Source organism: Staurois parvus, unplaced genomic scaffold (assembly GCF_062004578.1).
Source record: "Staurois parvus isolate SC_StPar_1 unplaced genomic scaffold, SC_StPar_1.0 ptg000283l, whole genome shotgun sequence".
NCBI lineage: Eukaryota > Metazoa > Chordata > Amphibia > Anura > Ranidae > Staurois > Staurois parvus.
Window position 1 is genome coordinate 2,842,543 of NW_028318079.1, and position 15,659 is coordinate 2,858,201.

Sequence of the window (15,659 nt, forward strand, 5' to 3'; positions counted from 1 at the left end):
GTTCAGGGCACATTTACACAGGGTCTTGAAAGATGTTAGATAGTCAGGAAACTGGCTATCGCATTTGGAAAGACCCTACCATCTGTTTTAGATGTTAAAGTTTGAAAAAAAAAAGAAGTTAAAAAAAATATAAAAAAGTACAAATCCCCAAAAAAATAAAAAATTTTAAAAAACAAAAATAGTTATAGTTTTTTTTATTGTTGTCATTTTTGTTAATGTTCTACTTTTACTGTTTTATTGTTAACCTTTGCAGTTTGCAGGAATGCTTTCAGCTGCAGCACTGACCTGTTTATTCCGACAGCAATGGGAACTTGCTCTCAGAATATACATAAATCAGTGCGGGCAGCGCTGTCAGATGAGATTTTTTATCCGCAGTTTAAAAAAAGAGCATATATGCCGAAGCATGGGGAACTGGGGTGGCCAGTGGGTGGATGGCCCCTATGCTTCGGCATATATATATTTTATATTTGTTGGCACATTTCATATTTGCCCACCAATAGAAGTGGGTGGATGAAGGGAGGTATTCTGATGGTGGGCATACCACACACTTTTTCTGGCAGAGATTTCTTCTCTTTTTTCCATTCAGCCCACAGGCTGCATAAAGAAAAAAATAACATAGCATATACACCCAACAAGGACCAGCGACGTACTGATACATCACTGGACTTTGAATGGGTATACCAGGGTGATAGCTGCAGGCATCATCCTGGTATCGTTTTTTTCAGCCGGCGATGGGCTTTCATGTAAAAGCAATCCTAATGGCTAATTAGCTGCAGAATTGCTTTTACAAGCAGCGGGAGAATATACCCCCCCTCCCACGCTGCCTTCTACGGCCTTCTCGGGCAGTCCCGTGCCATCGGGGAAACGTGAGAATGCTGAGGGTGTTTCTGCCAGCTGATCATAGAGCTGATTGGAGACCGGAATGGTGCCAATCATCTCTATAGTCTAAGAAATCAGAAGCTACGAGCATTTCATTACTTCAGTCGCGCAGGATATAAACAGCCCCATTTGTAAATTGGGAAAGCATCTGATCACACCGATCTTGGTGAGATTAGATAATGTAAGGGCAGAGGAGATATCTAGAGTATGACAGACCCCAGATTTCTCAAAAAAATATATATATATATGACAATGCCCATTGAAGTTATAGGGGATATTTGAATTCCCTGTGATAGCATTAAAAGTGATCAAAAAAAAAAAAATTTAAAGGGACAGTGTAAAAATAATTAAATAAATCAGAATAACAAAAAAAAAAAGTACCCTCGCCCCCCCCCCCCCGCGCACCTGCAGGTGTGAGGGTACTGTGCCAGTATGGAAACAGTGGTTGCACCATGCATGTGAGGTATCGCCACAAACGTCAGATCAAGGGCAGTAATCATCTGTAAATCTAAAATGGAAGCTTGTAAAGGATGTTAAAGCGTTGTCTATAGATATTAAAAATGTATGCAGTTTGTCGCCATTGCACGGGGCATGCGCAATTTTAAAGCATGGGATGTTTGGTATCTATTTACTCAGCATAGCATCATCTTTTATATCTTAATGAATAATTGGCCAATATATTGTGTTTTTGTGCATTAAAATTAAAAAAAGTGTATATTTTTCAAAAAAATTGCGTTTGAAAAATCGCTGTGTGAGTATTATGTGAGATAAAAAATTGCAGCACCAACCATTTTATTCACTAGGGTTTCTGCTCTAAAAAAATATATAATGTTTGGGGGTTCAAATGAATTTCCTAGCAAAAATACAGATTTTTGTAATGTGAACAAAAAGTGTCAGAAAAGGCTTGTTCTTCAGGTGGTTAGAAGAGTGAGTGATGTGTGGCATAAACGTCTAATGCTAGGCATAAAATGCCCCCACCCCCCAAAATGACCCCTTTTTGGAAAGTAGACACCCCAAACTATTTGCTGAGAGGCATGTTGAATCAATAAAAAAATGTATTTTTTTACCACAAGTTTTTGGCAAATGACAAAAAAAAAAAAATTTACACAAAATTGTCATTTAAGTAATTTATTGATCACACAAGCCATAGGTATATGCGGAATTAATCCCCAAAATACATTCTGCTACTTCTCCTGAATATGGGGTTCCACATGTGAGAGACATTTTGGCAGTCTAGCCAAGTACAGGACCCCAGAACCCAATAAGCACCATCAGGCTTTTAAAGGGCTGTATTTCCTCATTACACTTCCTGACTAACTATCACTGTTTCGGAGGCCCTGGAATGCCAGAATAGCACCAACCCCCCCCCCCCCAAATGACCCATTTTTGGAAAGTAGACACCCCAAGGAATTTGATAAGTTTGTTGCCACAAGTTTTTGGAAAATGAAGAAAGAAAACAAAAACATTTTTTTCTTTTCTTTTTTTATATTTTAAAACCTTGTGAGAAAAAATGAGATCTGCAAAATACTTACCATGCCTCTTTTTAAATTCCTTGGAGTGTCTACGTTCCAAAAATGGGTCATTTGGGGGGGTTTGGGGCTATCCTGGCATTTCAGAGCCTCCGAAACTGTGATAGGTAGTGAGGAAGTGAAATGAAGAAGTTACGCACCTTCAGGCTTTCAAAGTGGTCAGTGGATTTCAGGCTCCTGTAGGTGGCTAGGCTCCCCAAAAGTCTCACACATGTGGTATCCCCATACTCAGTAGAAGTAGCAGAATGTCTTTTGGGGGGTAATTCCACTTATACCCATGGCTTTTGTAAGCAATATATCATTTAAGTGACAACTTTGTGTAAAAAAAAAAACACGCCGATGAAAGCGTAGGTTCCACTGTTACTGTTTGTATTGAGGATAAGGTGTTTTTGACGGTTGTCCCATCTCTTATTTTACCCTCCATATTTGCTTCCCTTACTCCCCCCCCCCCCTTTTTTTTTTTTTTTTTTCCTCTCTCTCTATCTTTCTTTCTTTCCCTTTCTCTTTCTTTCCCTTCTTTCTCGCCTTCTCTTTTCTTTTCTTTTCATATGCTTACACACGTTTCGGACAATTTTTCCAATAGAACATTGAGTAGGTGGTCAGCATCACCTCCCGCAATTCGTCAGCGGTTCACACGACAATTACTCCTACATTCGCACAATTCCATCTTCGTATTCTGTAGTTTTGACTTCTACTTAGGCATCGTATTTGCTCGTCTCCCCCCTACAGATTTTTACCGCAAGACAATATGGTAGGAGGCCAAACGTCTCTTTCTTTTTAGCACTTGACAAGCATACCTGAATATTACAGGCACATCCCTTTCGTGGCCTAGTTCATCCACACTGTTTGGTTTTGCGTTGGACCTCTTTTGCCTTTGTATGATACATGCTTTGTTGTATGTCCTATGTACACTTCATCTGTACATTTTCGTGTGATCATTTGTATCTTGTTTTCAATAAACTTTGTTTTTTGGAAAAAAAAAAAAGACAAAAAACAATTTTTGTCATTTTCCAAAAAGTTGTGGAAAAAGAATAAACCATCCATGGACTCAATATGCCTCTCAGCAGATAGCTTAGGGTGTCTAATTTCCAAAAAGGGGTCATTTGGGGGTGTTTGTACTATCCTGGTATTTTAGCCCATCAAGAAATGTGATAGGCAGTCAGAAAGTAAAAGCTGTGTAAATTTCAAATGATCTATACCATAGTTTGTAGACACTATAACTTACACACAAAGCAATCAATATACACTTATTGGGATTTATTTTACCAAAAACATGTAGCAGAATACATTTTGGCCTACATTTATGACAACATTTGAGTTTTTTGAATATTTTTTTATGACAGAAATGAGAAAATATTGTTTTTTTTTATCCTCAAAACTTTGGGTTTTTTTTGTTTATAGCGCAAAAAATAAAAAGCGCACAGTCGATCAAATACCACCAAAAGAAAGCTATATTTTGTGCGAAAAAAAGGACATAAATTTGATTTATGTACAGCATTGCATGACCGCGCAATTGTCAGTTAAACTAGTGCAGCGCTGTATAGCAAAAAATGGCATAAATTACAATATCTGTACCATAGTTTGTAGACGCCATAACTTTCACACAAAGCAATCAATATACACTTATTGGTATTTTTTCTACAAAAAACATGTAGCAGAATACATTTTGGCTTAAATTTATGACTAACTTTGAGTTTACAATATATTTTTCATAGCTGAAAGTAGAAAATATTGTTTTTATTTTCAACATTTTCAGTCTTTTTTTGTTTATAGCGCAAAAAATAAAAAGCACACAGGTGATTAAATACCACTGAAAGAAAGCTCTATTTGTGTGAAAAAAAGGACGTAAATTTCGTTTGGGTACAGCATTGCAAGACCGCGCAGTTATCAGTTGAAGTAGTGCAGTGCCAAACAGCAAAAAAGGGCCTGGTCATTAAGGGGGGTAAATTCTCTGGATGGCAAGTGGTTAATAACCCCCATCATTGGTGTCAGTGGGCCATTAATAACCCCCAAAATTGGTGTCAGTGGGCCATTAATACCCCCCATCATTGGTGTCAGTGGGCCATTAATAACGCCCCATCATTGGTGTCAGTGGGCCATTAATAACCCCCAACATTGGTGTCAGTGGACTCAAGAATAACCTCCATCATTGGTGTCAGTGGATACAAAAATAACCCCCATTACTGGTGTCAGTGGACCAAGAATAACCCCATTACTGGTGTCAGTGGACCAATAATAACCCCCAACATTGGTGTCAGTGGATACAAGAATAACCCCCATTACTGGTGTCAGTGGACCAAGAATAACCCCATTACTGGTGTCAGTGGACCAATAATAACCCCCAACATTGGTGTCAGTGGACTCAAGAATAACCCCCATCATTGGTGTCAGTGGACACAAGAATAACCCCCATTATTGGTGTCAGTGTCCCAATAATAGCCCCCATCATTGGTTTCAGTGGACCGATAATAACCCCCATCATTGATGTCAGTGGACCAATATTAACCCCCATCAATGGTGTCCGTGCACTGATAACAACCACCAACTTTGGTGTCAGTGTCCCAATAATACTCCCAACCTTGGTGTCAGTGTCCCAATAATACCCCCAATCTTGGTATCAGTGTCCCAATAATACCCCCAACCTTGGTGTCAGTGTCCCAATAATAACCCCCATCCTTGGTGTCAGAGGATGCAATAATAACCCCCAACACAGGTGGCAGTATTATTAAACCCCTCCCCCACATTGGATGTCAGTGGATGCAATAATAACCCCCCATCATTGGTGTCAGTGGACGCAATAAAAACCCCCATCATTGGTGTCAGTGGATGCAATAATAACCCCCATCATTGGTGTCAGTGGATGCAATGATAACCCCCAACATAGGTGGCAGTATTATTACGCCCCTCCCCCACATTGGATGTCAGTATTAACCCCCTCCACCACACTGGATGTCAGTATTAAGCCCCTCCCCCACATTGGATGTCAGTATTAACCCTCTCCCCCACACTGGATGTCAGTATTAACCCCCTCCCCCACATTGGATGTCAGTATTAACCCCCTCCCTACATTGGAGGTCAATATCCGCTGCCATACAGGGCACTGTTACCCCCTTCCTGCCCAAGCCAATTTTCAGGTTTCAGCGCTCTCACACTTTGACAATTGCGCAGTCATCCAACATTGTGCCTAAACTAAAATTGTATTTTCTTCACACAACTAGAGCTTTCTTTTGGTGGTATTTAATCATTGCTGGGGTTTTTATTTTTTGCTAAATTAACAAAAAAAGACCGAAAATGTTGAAAAAAAACACGTTTTTCTCTGTTTCTGTTATAAAAGTTTGCAACTAAATAATTGTTCATCATAAATTTAGCCCAAGATGTATTCTGCTACATGTCTTTGGTGAAAATAACCCAAATTAGGATGTATTATTTAGTCTGTAGGAAAGTTATAGCGTTCACAAACTATGGTATAGATCTGAATATTGATCAATCCTGAAGTACTGACAGCCAATCTAATTTCTTGAGGTCCAAGAATGTCAGAACAGTACAGATATCCCCCAAATGTCAGAACAGTACAGATATCCCCCAAATGACCCCTTTTTGCAAAGTAGACAGTCCGACGTACTTCATAAGAGGCATTGCGAGTTTTCTGAAGTTGTAATTTTTGTGTCATAATTTTTCGGAAAATTGAAAAATTAAAAAAATTATTTTCACTATTTTTTTTTTACAAACTGTCACCAGTGCAGTACAGCGTCATCATATAACTGGCATGGCGGTGATCAGGGACACTGACTGGTGACAGAATGAAAAAAAAAATTACATTTTTAAAACATTTTAACATTTTTTAATTTTTTTTAGATTTTTTTTTCCAAACCATGACCAAAACAGTACAATGTTACCATAGTAACATTGTACTACTTTGGGGAAGTGATCAGTATTTTTTTTTTGCGCGGCTCTACGGACAGGCAAACTACGCATGCCCGAAAGGACGCCATATGGCGTCCACCCGGAGGGATGAGGGGTTTTGCAGGCCGCCATCTGGCTATAGGCCGGGCGGGAACCTGGTATTAACCCCTTCCCACATTGGTTGTCATTGGCATTGAAATTTAACCCCTTCCATATTCACCAATATGGGGGGAGGGGGTTAACTTTACCACAAATTCAGGGGTGCGGGGTATAATTTCACTGCCTTAAAGGACCTATCACTGATCGGCAGCGTATGACGGCATATCGGACAACAGTGTTAGTGCGTGCATGGAACAGCGTGTAGTTATGAAGTTTCTTGAAGGCGTAAAACTGTTGGCTATCTACAGAAGACTTCATGGTGACACTGTACTGCTAGGGTGACAGTATGTAAAAAAAAAAAACATAAATAATAATATAAAAAATAAAATAAAAATGTAAAAAAAAGTTTTTTAATTATAATTTTTGGTTATAAACTAATTTGGGTTATTTTTTTTTTTTTTACTAAAGAGATAACGGAATAAATTTTGGTCAATATTTATGATGAAATATTATTTGGAAAATTTTATAAGAAAAACACTTTTTTTCAAAATGTTTGGAGATTTTCATTTATATAGCAAAAAAAAATAAAAATCCCAGTGGTGAATAAATACCACCAAAATAAAGCTTTATCTGTCTCAAAAAAATGCTAAAAAGTGTACAGTGTTGCATGACCGCACAATTGTCATTCAAAGTGTGATAGCGCTGAAAGCTGAAAATTGGCCTAGGGCAGGAAGGGGGTGAAAGTGTCCGGACTTGAAGTGGTTAAACAAGGGTAGAGGATGGAGGGAGGAGGAGGATGAGCAGATCTGTCACGTTTAAGTGAAGTTCCGCTATAAGTGACAACTGAGTTCTGTATTACATATGGTCTCAGCCCGCCCACACAAGTACAAAAGGAACTACAGTGATTTTTCAAAAACTTACAAATACTGTAGCTCTTGACTTTTAATAAACAGACACTTACCAGCCCAGCAGTCCAGCGATGTCTTCACCGGTCTTCAGATCCCTGGCGCTGTCATCCTGGCTGTGGGGAGCAGGCTGTGACTTCCTGCTGTTTAAAAGCTCCCCATTGCTGGTCCCTCAGCTTCCTGGGACCTGTGATGTGTTTCGGGAGGTTGCAGGTAGGGAAAGGGGTGGAGGACTTCCAATAAAGCTAGAGGAGGGAGGGAGGAGGAGGATAAGCTGAATCTTCACTTTTAAATGAGGTTCTGCTTTAAGGGCCATTCACACTGGAACGTGCACACCCCTGTGAGGTTTCTGCTCGTTTCAGTGCGGTCCGTATTCATTTGAATACAAAATACACTGAAATGTGGAAAAAGTAGTGCAGGCACTATTTTTTCAGAATGGACTGTGCCAAAACGCATGGTAGGATTTGATTTGGTGGCCGCAAGCACACTGCAATTGCAAGATGCATTTGAGGTCATTTACTATAAAATATATGAATTAGAACTGCAAACAATGTTCACTGAACCAGGGACATCCTAAAGAAGAACTACAGTTTTCAAAAAATTAAAAGTCAACGGCTACAATACTGTAGCTGCTGACTTGTAATAAACAGACACTTACCGGCACAGGATTCAATCGGCCAACTGTATGGTAACCCAGAGGCACCGCCGGATTGAATACTGGGCTTCCCGATGGCATAGGAGAGCCCTAGGAGGAGCCGGTGGATGATGGGAGGGGGTGGGATGTAAACAAAACAAATAAAATGGTGTTAATATCAATAGTACTAAGGACACAATATTAGAAGAGTGGGGAGACAGAAAAAATAACCCCAAAACAGAAGTGATAAATATAAAGGCCTGAATCCAGACCTAATTGAGGGCAATCTGAACTGTGACAAAGACAACTTGAGTAACTAGAAAATCTACAATTTCTGGGGAAATTGTGTGAAGTGTTCTTACCTCCACCAGTAGTCTACAACTCACACTCTAGCTGTTGTCACTCTGCTGCCTGCTCACACACCTGGGTTCCTATGGCAACTCACTCTACAGCAAGGGCAGAGGAGAGCGGTTAAAAACAAACTGCTCCAACTTGCTAACTTCACTGGCAGTTGCCATCTTCAAACGGTTGTAATTTACAAAGTATAAATCCTACACTGAAGAGCTTTATATTGTGAGAATCACAAGACCCAGGCCTACATTTTGATGCATGGTATGTCTCCGAAATATTAAAAATGAAGGCACAGTCGCAGTTTAGAAATTGCCCTTCAAATTTGAGGTGGCTAGAGTGGAATGAATGTCAATGGGCGGTGTGAGTTGCAAACAAATGGCCATATTGTGAAAACTATCAGGACTATGGCTTAGCCGTGGACATTTTTAGTGGCAGCAGGGATAGCAGAACGTTTTGATATAAGATTTGTGTAGGTTTGAAAATGAGGGAGTGATGGCAGTTTAGAAATCATGTCCTGATTTTTTAGCTCACCCTCTAGCTTTTGTCAGCTCCCACTCTAGTTTTGAACATTGAGCCATTCATTCCTATGGGACCAATTTCACCACAAAAACGCCGATATTTCGTGAACCATTTGGCGAAACGTTCCACAAAGTAATAGCACACCAATCGGGAACAATCCGCACGTTTCCGTATATTACTTGTCTATGTAGTGTAAAAACTGTGGGAGGAGTTAGGGTGGTAAATTTGGCTATAATAATAAGAATATATATGTGAGGTAACAGTAAGTGGTCTTGTCATGCAAGAACACTTAATAATCAGCAAGTGAACATAAATAATACATAAAAGTGTAAAGGCCTGAACCCAGACCAAACTAAGTGCAATATAGATTGTGATGAAATACAACGTGAACACTTAATCAGCAAGTGAACATGAATGATGTATTCAACATAATAGGAAGAACACGTCCTAAATAAAAGTGCACAAAAAACAGCGTGCAAAGAAAACTGTGCCAAAATCAAATGGCAAAAAATATGTGCAAAACTAATCATACAGGGTGCATGAAACTATAAATGCATCATAAATAATACATAAAAATGTAAAGGCCTGAAACCAGACCAAACTAAGTGCAATATGAATTGTGATGAAAACAACGTGCACAATAATCAACAAATGAACATAAATGATGTATTCAACATAATAGGACTAACACATCCTAATTAAAAGGGCACAAAAAGCGCCATGCAAAGAAAACTGTAACAAAATCAAAAAGCAAAAAAATACATGTGCAAAACTAATCATACAGGGTGTATGAAACTATAAATGCACCTTATAATCAGGATTGATGCCAGTGAAAAACGCACAGTAGAAATAAACGTGCGTCAATAAGCACAAAACTAATGAAAGCACCGTGACATATAACAAATAATAAGTGACCATCAAAATAAATATAAGTGATCATCCAATCGACATAAAGTCAATTTAAATAGACCGCCAACTACAAATGAACAAAGCAACTGGATGAAATGAATTATAAATCCGTCACCGGCTAAAATGCCTCCTCACCTCCACGCCAAGACCCCAAGGGGCCACACAGCTTTCAGGCCTCACACTCTCAGGGCCCTTAATAGATATTCAAGATGATAGAATCACACCGATCACAGGAATATGGCCTTCCTTACCGTATAACCGTAATGATGTCATTAGTCTTGAAACTGGTAATCCTTTTCACAGGAACATCAGACAGCTCAGACGCACCTCAGAGGAAAAAGAGAGAGCACTCCCGTAGTGTAGTAATTTTACAGCAAAAACCTTAATGGAGAAATGCCAAATGAACATTTACATCACATCAGTTGAAATCAGACCTCAAACACATGTATTGATATGGGTTTATACTTCCAGGGTATACCAAAATGGCTCTGTGTGTCTACAGAGCACGGCTTGGCCCCGTTCCCACTCCCTTCTCACTGGCTGTGATTGACAGCATCAGGAGCCAATGCTATGTGTGAGCCAATGAGGAGGGAGAGAGCCCGGGAGAGCCTATGCTCTTGTGCACAGCGCTGGATCCAGATTGGGCTCATGTGCGTATAAGGTGGGGGGGTTGGGGGGAGCTGCATACACTTTAAATAAACTTGACTTTTAATAAACAGACTCTTACCAGTCCATGGATCCAGCACTGTCATTTCCCAGGCCAGTTCTTCGCTGGTCTTTGGGACCCCGGCGCTGCCAACTTGACCGTGAGAAGCCAGCAGTGACTTGCTTCTGTTTCACAGCTGGCTCCCCACTGTGCATACGTGAGATGCGTTATGCTTTCAGATTTTCCCACAGCCTCCTGGGACCTGTGACACTGTTCCAGGAGCAGGGGTGTGGAAATTTTTTTTAAAAACTACTTGTCCAAGGGTCCCAATCTACTTGTCCCTCATGACAATCTACTTGTCCTGATGAAAAAATGTTTTAACCAAAACTGTATTTAAATCTGAGGTGCTTTTAGGAATGTCTAGGGCTTTTAAAAACCAAAGAGGCTTTACGGCGACTTAATGCTTTTAACATTGCGCTGTTTATCTCCTACTCACCTCCCTGCCTGTCTCTAGCATCCCACCCGTGGACTTGCAGAGAGGGGAGATACCTTGCAGTGTGATGAGCACCTATTGGGTGCTAATCAGGAAAGGGGAGTGTTAAGTTCTCCGCTGAGCAAGTAAATGAAGTGCTGGCCCCAATGAGAAAAGAACTCTATTTCTTCAGGTTACCGATCATTAGTAGTTTAGGAAACAGAGATGATCAGCAGAGAACCGCAAACAAAGCAGTGATAATTTACAGCTGCTTAGTAAACTGTGTGTTTGATTGTTCTCTTACTGTAATTTCACGAGATTATAGTAAGATCAGCCGTTTTCCAGCATTCAGAGCGTTTGTAGATCGCTTCTCCCTTCATTCGGAGAAGTGATCTACACCGCTTCATAAAAAGGCATTCAGAGGAGAACTCTCTCCTCTGAGAATGCCGGAGAACTGAGCAGCGGTCATTTATCGCTGCATGATTGAAGGACACCAATATGCTGAAGTAATTCTCGGTATGTGTTCTTATTCTGGTGTCCTTTTATGAAACAGATCAGCGACGACACTGAGGATCATTGTTGTTCTCAGATCATTAGTGGTTTAGGAAACAGAGATGATTAGCGGAGAACATGTTCTCTGCTGATCATCTCACCACACAGACGGCCAGTGTATGCAGGAGCGATGTCAGCCCTTCACTGGTGATCTGTATGAAAATTCTCCCTCCAGGTTCTCCAGCCCAGAGGTGGAGAATCGGGGGAACCACAAACAAAGCAGAGGTAATTTACAGCTGCTTAGTAAACAGTGTTTGACTGATCTCTTACTGTAATCTCGCAAGGTTATAGTAACAGCAGACGTTTTCTAGCGTTCAAAGCATTTGTAGATCGTTTCTCTTCTCATTAGGAGAAGCGATCTACACCGCTTCATGAACAGGCATTCAGAGAACTGTCTCCTCTGAGAATGCCAGAGAACTGAGCAGCGGTCATTTACCGCTGCATGATAAACGGATACCTCTGTGTATATTTGGTTCCATAGTATTGCTTCTCTCCTTCTATAGAATGAATGTAATTATCGGCATTGGTTGTTATCCTTTATGTACATGTGGTGCATAGTATTGCTACGGTCTATATGCTGAATGCAATGCTTGGTATTCGTTCCTATTCCATATGTGCATATGGTGCATAATACAATTTATCTTCTTCTATACTGAATGTAGATCTTGATATCTGTTTTTTTTTTTCTGTATGCATGTATGGTGTAAAGTATCATATACTGAATGTAATGCTTAGTATTTGTTTTTATTCTGTATGTATATGCAGGGATGTGCAAATCCTATCGCCTGACGCCTGGGACATGCAGTTTTGTGCGCCGGGAAGGGTTTTTTCTTTCATTTAGCCCTGCTGTGGGCAAGCAGCGTGGTTTACTTTATGTGGTGCAATTTTCATGTCAGTTTTTAGTGCAATTTTCATGTCAGTTTTCAGAGCGATTTTCATGTCAGTTTTCAGTACCAAAGGTTCTTGTTCAGCGGTGCAGGCAGTGGTGTATGTAGGTTTTGTGCTGCCCTAGGCAAGACAAAAATCGGACACCCCCCTCCCCGTGGAGAGAGCCTGACACCAACCAGTGCCATCCCCCCACTCCCATGGAGGAGAGAGCCTGAGACATTGACCAACAACTCCCCTGCCCCCCCGTTCCCCCACCCGAGAGATCCTTCCACTACCAATGCTCCCCCATACACCGTCTTCCCCACCTGGCAAGAGAGAGAAAGACACTCATCTTCACAACTCCGGACATCCTCAGGAATGAGTCGGGCTCTGTATATACTCTCAAGCAGCCCGCAGCGTCTCTCAGATCCCACCTGACGTGTGTCCCTTCTTCAGTCCCTTCTTCCAGGGGGCAGCACTGCCCCCCTGAAAAATGCCGCCCTAGGGAAATGCCTTATTTGCCTTGTGGTAAATACACCCCTGGGTGCAGGTGTGATTCAAATCTGTCTTCTAGCCACTTCTATTCAAAACTTCCTATGAAACGCATTGTATGAGAACAGTTATCTCAGAATGCCACTATACTCTATGCTGTGTGAGTGTGGAGCGCATCACTCTAAATTTGTACAGGACCCTTTTTTTAACCGGATCAAAATCGCATCGCATAAATGTGAACGTCCTTCATAGAAAACAACGTATTTTCAAATGCCATGTGAATCGATGCCTTTTGGATTGCATCTGATCCGGGACTAAAACTCCATTCACACCTGGGCATTTTCGGTTCACAACAGTCACTGTGGTTCTGCCTGCGATCTCAAAGTGCACTACAATCGCAAACCGTAGGTTCAGGTGCAGATATTTTCAATGGCACCTAAAGCACAATGTGGTTCTGCCACGATTGTTGTGTGATTTATTGTGCGGCAATTGCAGCAAATCACATCACATGAAGCTTGTCGCCTTAAACGGAGCAGCAGCATCTTTTGGGCGACAAGCTTCACACGATATGACTTGCCGCATGAAATTGTGCGACAATCACGGCAAAACCACACCGCATTTTAGGTGCCATTGAAAATAATGGCACCTGAACCTATGTTTTGTGATTAGAGTGCATTTTGAGATTGCGAGCAGAATCATAGCGATTCTGCCACAATCCCAAAATGTCTAGTTGTGAATGGAGCCTCATGGAGCAGACACCAGGGCTTGATTTGGCTGCTCAGCATGCGCTTGTCCAGAGCACCCAACTGCTTCTGTGTGCGAGGGTAACCTGAAGGAATAAAGTGTTTTTTTCTCATTGGGGGCCGGCGCCTCACTTACTAGTTTAGCAGATGCTCTACTGCTGAGCATTAAGAGAACGCGACACTCTCCTTTCCTAATGAGCACCCAATCAGTGCTCATCACACTGCAAGGTCTCTCCTCTCCCTGCTAGTCCCCGGGTGTGGTGCTGGAGACATGCAGGGAGGTGAGGAGAAGAAAAACAGCGCAATCTTAAAACCTGATTTAAATTTTGGTTTTAGTTCATTTTCTTTTTTTGTATTAGGACCCCAATTTAGTCCCTTGGAAAAGTAGTTTTTTAAAAAATGTTCACACCCGATATGATACATAGTTTTAGACAGCTGACCCATAGCTCCACCCCTGCACAGGGCGGGGTCAGTGCTCCATGCATCAAACCACAGTAATTGGAAGATGATGAATAAATAAATAAATAGACCATCATGGCAGTTACAAATATATAAATACACCAGCATGGCAGATAAACATGTATACATAACAGGTCACCTCTCTGTATAATACATACAGCATTCTTTACACATATATATTCCTTGTATCTATTATGTATACATGTATTTCTGCCATGTTGGTGTATTTATATATTTGTAACTGCCACGTTGGTCTACTAATTAATTTGTTCATCATCTTTCAATTACTGTGGTTTGATGCATGTACCACCCCTTAAACAATTTAGCTACGTCCAGTTTTTTTTGTGATAACATACGGTCCCTCTGTATCACCCTCCAAACTAGAGGTCTCCAAACTGCGGCCCGAGGGCTGGATGTGGCCCTTTGCTAGCCTTTATCCGGCTCTTGGGACACTTTTCCTCCAAATGATATGAGGCACTATTCCTCCCACTGTCACCAACAATGGTGCACTATTCTTCCCACTGAAACCAACAATGGGGCACTATTCCCTCCACTGATATAAAAAATGGGGTATTATTCCTCCCACTAATACTAATGATGAGGTACTTTTCCTCCCATTAATACCAATGATGGGGCACTACTTTTCCTCCCACTGACCACCAACCCTGTGTCCATGTTTATTTTCACTGATGCTGGGCCTGGGACATTTTCTACCCCCATCGGCCACAATCTGGCCCTGTAAAGTTATATTGTAAAGCGTTGAGCAAACTGTTGGCGCTATATAAATCCTGTATTATAATAATAATAATGAAGTCTGAAGGACAGTAAACTGGCCTTTAAAAAGTTTAGAGGCCCCTGATCTAAACTGTGCTCCTAAGCTAACACCTCTAGATAGTGTAATAGTCCTTCTCTCCATAAGATTATATGATGGAAGGGATCAGACTGCAATCACATGATTTTGTGTGTTTATGAAAACAACAAAAAACGTGCCTCACACTTGCACTGCTGTTCATTGTTAATGACACCCTGAACACAGCAAAACACGCAAAGCCCGATCCTCAAAAAAGTGCATGAGCTACTTTGCCATATTTTTTCGCTGTTTGGGCAGCCCACTGACATGAATCAGCTGCCCTATGTGTTTGATGCAAATATGTGCAAAGACATGGAAAAAATGCATCACAATTTAGCACACACTTTCGAAAATGATAAATTGTCAATGCAGCCATAGCATTTTGTAAATGTACACAAAATTGATTAATTTCAATTGGGTTTACAAAAACGCACAAAAAACATGTGACACGCTTGCGTTGACATCCATTGTTAATGGCATCCCAATTTCAGCAAAAACAAATGAAGTCTGATACTAAAAATGTTGCTGCGGTTTTTTGCGCTTATGGCAGCCCACTGAATTGGCTAAATGTGCAAAAATGCAAACAAAATCGGCACAATTTTGCATGCACTTTCCAAAATGCAAAAAGCGAATGTAGCCGTAGCATTTTGTAAGTGTACACAACATTTAGCATTTTGTGCTTGCGCTGCTGTTCTTTGTTAATCGCACCCCAAAAGCGGCAAAATGTGCACTTTGGGCATCCGGTTGAAATCAATGGTCTGCCCTTTGTGTTTGACACAAAACAACACAGAAACGCGGAAATACGGCACGATTTGGAAAGCAATCACAAAGAGCTAAATGTGAACGTAGG